Below are 7,353 nucleotides of genomic sequence, written 5' to 3' on the forward strand. Positions count from 1 at the left end.
TGCATTTTCTAAAATATTTTAATTTCTATAAGAAAAATGTATTCATGTTTGCTTAGTAATTAAAAATAAATATAAAACAAAATAAATTTTGAAAAACATTTTTTTTTTGACAAGTACAAATGAAAGGGGGAAAAGATGTATCCCGTCTAGTTGGGCCATAGTTTGAGACCCACCACTCCCTCCAGGGTACTCTTTCCTCCGTTACCTGCCTAGAGGGTCACTGGGTAAAATGACTTGGATGAAAGGAAACACATCCTTTTCCCATGACCACAGAGCCAGAGTCCTCTGTATTCACATTTTCTCTCTAGATTTGCTGACTACCCTGATTTCTGTACTAATAAACATCTTTTGGTTGCAAGCGACAGAGACCCAGATTGAATCATCTTACTCAAAAAGGGGAAATGATTTTATCACGTAACCAGAAGAACAAAACAAAACAGGCCTGGCTTAATGCAAAGTTGGATTGGGCACTCAAACAGCAGCAGCAGCAATTTGGTTTTCTGCCTCTCAACTCCTCCTTCATTCTCAAGTCTTTTCCCATATGGAGCCCAAGCTGGCAACAAGTCACTGCAGGCTTATACATCTACCTTATATTTCCACCAAACAACAAAAAAAAACCTGTCTCTATTTAGCTCCAGAGAAAGTCCTGTGTTTAGTGTCATTGGTCTGGCGCGGGTCACGCACCTATCTCTGAACCAATTGCTCAGGGAAAGGGAATGGGATGTTCTGAGTGGACAGGCCCAAGTCATGTGCCGACCAATGGCGTGGGAGCCTGGGATCAGCCCCACCTATAACACAGGGATTGGGTTGGTGGAATAGGTAGTAATAAGGTACTCTTATTAAAAGAAAGGGAGGAGACCTTGGCGAGGCGGCAGAGACGCTTAGCGGAGTTTGAAAGCTTTGGCGGAAAGGAGAGCCCAGCGGCAAGATGCAGAGCTGGAGTCGTGTGTCCTGTTCCTTGGCTAAGAGAGGCCATTTCAATCGAACATCTCATGGTCTGCAAGGAGTTTCTGCAGTGCCACTGAGAACTTATGCAGATCAACCAATTGATGCTGATGTTAACAGTGATAGGTTCTTGTCCTGGAGGATATGTTGCTGCTATCAAAGCTGCCCAGTTAGGCTTCATGGCAGTCTGCGTTGAGAAGAATGAAACACTCGGTGGAACATGCTTGAAAGTTGGTTGTATTCCTTCTAAGGCTTTATTGAATAACTCTCATTATTACCATATGGCCCATGGAAAAAGATTTTTCATCTAGAAGAATTGAAATGTCTGAAGTTCGCTTGAATTTAGAGAAGATGATGGAGCAGAAGAGTAATGCAGTAAAAGCTTTAACAGGTGGAAGTGCCCACTTGTTCAAATAGAATAAAGTTGCTCATGTAAATGGATATGGAAAGATAACTGGGAAAAATCAGGTCACAGCTACAAAAGCCGATGGCAGCAGTCAAGTTATTGATACAAAGAACATTCTTATAGCCACAGCTCTACCAGAGATCTCCATCTCTCTCTTTAAATTGAATACCAAAGTTACTGGTGCTACTAAGAAGTCAGATGGAAAAATTGATGTTTCTATTGAAGCTGCTTCTGGTGGTAAAGCTGAAGTTATCACTTGTGATGTACTCCTGGTTTGCATTGGCCGACGACGCTTTACTAAGAATTTGGGACTAGAGGAGCTTGGAATTGAGCTGGATCCTAGAAGTAGAATTCCAGTAAATACCAGATTCCAAACTAAAATTCCAAATATCTATGCAATTGGCAATGTGGTTGCTGGTCCAATGCTGGCTCACAAAGCAGTGGATGAAGGCATTATCTGTGTTGAAGGGATGGCTGGTGGCGCTGTGCACATTGACTACAATTGTGTACCATCGGTGATTTACACACACCCTGAAGTTGCTTGGGTTGGCAAATCAGAAGAGCAGTTGAAAGAAGAGGGTTATTGAGTACAAATTTGGGAAATTCCCATTTGCTGCTAAGAGCAGAGCTAAGACAAACGCTGACACAGATGGCATGGTGAAGATACTTGGGCAGAAATCAACAAACAGAGTATTGGGAGCACATATTCTAGGACCAGGTGCTGGTGAAATGATAAATGAAGCTGCTCTTGCACTGGAATATGGAGCATCCTGAGAAGATATAGCTAGAGTCTGTCATGCACATCCGACCTTACCAGAAGCTTTTAGAGAAGCAAACCTGGTTGCATCATTTCGCAAATCGATCAACTTTTTTTTTTCGATCAACTTTTAAATTAGAAGATTATATTTTTCTGAAATTTCCTGGGAGCTTTTATAGAGGTAACATTTCTGAACAGGAAATGCTCTCAGCTCCAAAAATTTCTAGGACTGAATTACAAAACTTTTGGAAGGTATTTAATAGGTTTGGACAGAATGGAATAATCTCATACCTATATTTTAAATAAATTTAATATTTTGTTTTACTGTATTAATACTGCAGAAAAAAAGCTACTTATAGTAGCATGCTGGAAAATTTTCTTCAACTCATATTTTCATGCTGTTTATGAAAGGCTCAACTTCACTGAATTTATGCTAAGTAGTTTTATCTCTGTTACAGGATTTACTTACATGGGTGGAGCTGGAGTATGGTATGTGAACAGCTGTGTTTGAAACAAGTTGATCAAGTTATTTTAAACTTGGTTTTCACACTGGAAACAGTCATTAGAATAAGTTAAACATGTACAAACTGAACTGATGTAAATAAAAAATGATGGCCTGTCAGTTATTTTAATCCCCAAAGTCTTGGTGGTTAGAGGTAGAATTTGTGTTTAGATTTTTAAGGTTCTACTGAGGTCTACAGTCTGAAGTATAGTTATATAGTTGACCAAAGTAAGGCAGTATATATACAAAATTCGTATATTAAATGGAGAAGCAATGTATTACAGTGGGAAATGAAGTTATGGAAATAAACCTGTCTTAAATATTCAAAAAAAAATAAAGGAAAAAAAGAAAGGGAAAACATTGCCAGAAGTCACAAACAAGAGATGTCTACCAGTTTCCCTGACAAGTAGCCACACCGAATAATCCAGTTTCATTATCATTACTGTTCTTTTTATATCTCTAATGTCTGTCTAACAGGCTCTGACTTTCAGGTCTCAAACAACTGGTCTTTTCTCTCCAACCCTGGAGTCTCAGGGAGCCCTCAGAGCATTACTGTCAATGCTGGGAGGAGTTATCTATCAACCCCCTATGACTTGGGCTGAGAAAGAATAATTTTCCAGGCAGGGAGCTTTCATTCAACATACCTTTTATCCCTCCTATGTATCACACACGTGCTGGACCCAGATCCTGCCTGCGATAATTAGCCTGGTAAGGGTACCATATGAGAAAATCAATATTGAGACAGGCTGATAAGGGAAGACTATAAAAGAGAAGACTCCAAGTCAGCTCAGGGCAGTCAGGACATGCTTCCAAGAGAAGATGACAGTCTAGCTAAGTCCCTAAGAACACGTAAGGGTTATGCAGAGAGGTGGAGGACAAGGGAGTGGATGGATGTTCTAGGTGGAGAAAACAGTATATACCTGAGCACAAAGGCAAGGTGAACCATGGCACATTTTTGGAATTACAAGTAGGCCAGGTGAACTACAGCTTGGGGTGTGTGTAGGAAAGTGGCCTGAGACAAGGCTGTAAGGAACACAAATGAACTTGTCGGCCATGCCAAGTCTGGATGTTTGAAATTTATTTTGCAAGCAAGCATTAGCCATTGAAAGCTTTTAGGTAGAAGAAAAATATGACCAACTATGGTTTTGTTTGTTTGTTTAATCACTCCCTGGAGGGCAGATTGCAGAAGAATGAGACGGGAGGTAGGGAGTCAAATACAGGATGGTCCTGGCAGGTGTTGACAAGGAGGAATTAAGCAAAATACTGTGGGGTGGAGGGGACCTTCAAGATGGCAGAGGAGTAAGACGTGGAGATCACCTTCCTCCCCACAAATACATCAAAAATACATCCACATGTGGAACAGCTCCTACAGAACACCTACAGAACACTAGCAGAAAACCTCAGACTTCCCAAAAGGCAAGAAACTCCCTACATACCTGGCCGTGTGGCTGACAGGGTCTTGGTGCTGTGGCCTGGTGTCAAGCCTGAGCCCCTGAGGTGGAAGAGCCGAGTTAAGGACATCAGACCACCAGAGACCACACAGCCCACTGAACCAAACTTACCCACTGGGGGCAGACACAAAAAACAATGGGAAATACAAACCTGCAGCCTGCGAAAAGGAGACCCCAAACACAGTAAGTTAAGCAAAATGAGAAGACAGAGAAATATGCAGCAGATGAAGGACCAAGGTAAAACCCACCAGACCAAACAAATGAAGAGGAAATAGGCAGTCTACCTGAAAAAGAATTCAGAGTAATGAGAGTAAAGATGATCCAAGATCTTGGAAATTGAATGGAGAAAATACAAGAAATGTTTAACAAGGACCTAGAAGAACTAAAGAACAAACAAACAGTGATGAACAACACAATAAATGAAATTAAAAATTCTCTAGAAGGAATCAATAGCAGAATAACTGAGGCAGAAGAATGGATAAGTGACCTGGAAGATAAAATAGTGGAAATAACTACCACAGAGTAGAATAAAGAAAAAAGAATGAAAAGAATTGAGGACAGTCTCAGAGACCTCTGGGACAATATTAAATGCACCAACATTCGAATTATAGGGATCCCAGAAGAAGAAGAGAAAAAGAAAGGGACTGAGAAAATATTTGAAGAGATTATAGTTGAGAACTTCCCTAACATGAGAAAGGAAATAGTCAATCAAGTCTGGGAAGCACAGAGAGTCCCATACAGGATAAATCCAAGGAGAAACACACCAAGACACATATTAATCAAACTATCAAAAATTAAACACCAAGAAAAATATTAAAAGCAGCAAGAAAGGGCTTCCCTGGTGGCGCAGTGGTTGAGAATCTGCCTGCCAATGCAGGGGACACAGGTTCAAGCCCTGGTTCAGGAAGATCCCACATGCCACGGAGCAACTAACCCATGTGCCACAACTACTAGGCCTGCGCTCTAGGGCCCACGAGCCACAACTACTGAGCCCACATGCCACAACTACTAAAGCCCTCGTGCCTAGAGCCCATGCTCCCCAACAAGAGAAGCCACCACAATGAGAAGCTTGCGTACCACAAAAAAGAGTAGCCCCCGCTCGCCGCAACTAGAGAAAAGTCCGCATACAGCAACGAAGACCCAACACAGCCAAAAATAAATACATTTATTATTTAAAAAAAATAAATAAATAAAAAAATAAAAGCAGCAAGGGAAAAGCAACAAATAACATACAAGGGAATCCCCATAAGGTTAACAGCTGATCTATCAGCAGAAACTCTGCAAGCTAGAAGGGAGTGGCAGGACATATTTAAAGTGATGAAAGGGAAACAACTACAACTAAGATTACTCTACCCAGCACGGTTCTCATTCAGTTTCGGTGGAGAAATTAAAATCTTTACAGACAAGCAAAAGCTAAGAGAATTCAGCACCACAAAACCAGCTTTACAACAAATGTGAAAGGAATTTCTCTAGGCAGGAAACACAAGAGAAGGAATAGACCTACAAAAACAAACCCAAAACAATTAAGAAATGGTAACAGGAACATAAATGTCGATAATTACCTTAAATGTAAATGGATTAAATGCTCCAACCAAAAGACATAGATTGACTGAATGGATACAAAAACAAGACCCATATATATGCTGTCTACAAGAAACCCATAGCAGACCTAGGAACACATACAGACTGAAAGTGAAAGGATGGAAAAAGATATTCCATGCAAATGGAAATCAAAAGAAAGCTGGAGTAGCAATTCTCATATCAGATAAAATAGACTTTAAAATACAGACTATAACAAGAGACAAAGAAGGACACTACATAATGATCAAGGGATCAATCCAAGAAGAAGATACAACAATTGTAAATATTTATGCGCCCAAATAGGAGCACCACAGTACATAAGGCAAATGCTAACAGCCATAAAAGGGGAAATCAACAGTAACACAATCATAATAGGGGACATTAACACCCCAATTTCACCAATGGACAGGTGATCCAAAATGAAAATAAATAAGGAAACACAAGCTTCAAAGACACATTAAACAAGATGGGTTTAATTGATATTTATAGGACATTCCATCCAAAAACAACAGAATACACTTTCTTCTCAAGTGCTCATGGAACATTCTCCAGAATAGATCATATCTTAGGTCACAAATCAAGCCTCGGTAAATTTAAGAAAATTGAAATCTTATCAAGTACATTTTCCAACCACAACACTATGAGACTAGATATCAATTATAGGGAAAGAACTGTAAAAAAACACAAACACATGGAGGCTAAACAATACATTACTAAATAACCAAGAGATCACTGAAGAAATCAAAGAGAAAATCAAAAAATACCTACAAACGAATGACAATGAAAACATGATGACCCAAAACCTATGGGATGCAACAAAAGCATTTCTAAGAGGGAAGTTTATAAAATGCAATCCTACCTCAAGAAACAAGAAACATCTCAAATAAACAACCTCAACTTACACCTAAAGCAATTAGAGAAAGAATAACAAAAAAAACAAAAACAAAATTAGCAGAAGGAAAGAAATCATAAAGATCAGATCAGAAATATATGAAAAAGAAATGAATGAAACAATAGCAAAGATCAATAAAACTAAAATCTGGTTCTTTGAGAAGATAAACAAAATTGATAAACCACTAGCCAGACACATCAGAAAAAAAGGGAGAAGACTCAAATCAACAGAATTAGAAATGAAAAAGGAGAAGTAATAACTGACACTGCAGAAATACAAAGGATCATGAGAGATTACTTCAAGCAACTCTATGCCAATAAAATGGACAACCTGGAAGAAATGGACAAATTCTTAGAAAAGCACAACCTTCCGAGACTGAATCAGGAAGAAATAGAAAATATAAACAGACCAATCAAAAACACTGAAATTGACACTGTGATTAAAAATCTTCCAACAAACAAAAACCTGGGACCAGATGGCTTCACAGGTGAATTCTATCAAACATTTAGAGAAGAGCTAACACCTATCCTTCTCAAACTCTTCCAAAATATAGCAGAGGGAGGAACACTCCCAAACTCATTCTATGAGCCCACCATCACCCTGATACCAAAACCAGACAAAGATGTCACAAAAAAAGAAAACTACAGACCAATATCACTGATGAACATAGATGCAAAAATCCTCAACAAAATACTAGCAAACAGAATCGAACAGCACATTCAAAGGATCATACACCATGAGCAAATGGGGTTTATCCCAGGAATGCAAGGATTCTTCAATATACGCAATCAATCAATGTGATACACCATATTAACCAAC

At 39.3% G+C, this 7,353-nt stretch overlaps 1 pseudogene; it reads left to right on the plus strand.

Moving 5' to 3' along the window:
- The first annotated feature begins 905 nt into the window (after positions 1–905).
- Positions 906–2,242, plus strand: LOC115852664 (dihydrolipoyl dehydrogenase, mitochondrial pseudogene; annotated as a pseudogene).
- Positions 2,243–7,353: the final 5,111 nt, after the last annotated feature.

The sequence above is a fragment of the Globicephala melas genome, chromosome 7 (assembly GCF_963455315.2).
Source record: "Globicephala melas chromosome 7, mGloMel1.2, whole genome shotgun sequence".
NCBI classification, from domain to species: Eukaryota; Metazoa; Chordata; class Mammalia; order Artiodactyla; family Delphinidae; genus Globicephala; species Globicephala melas.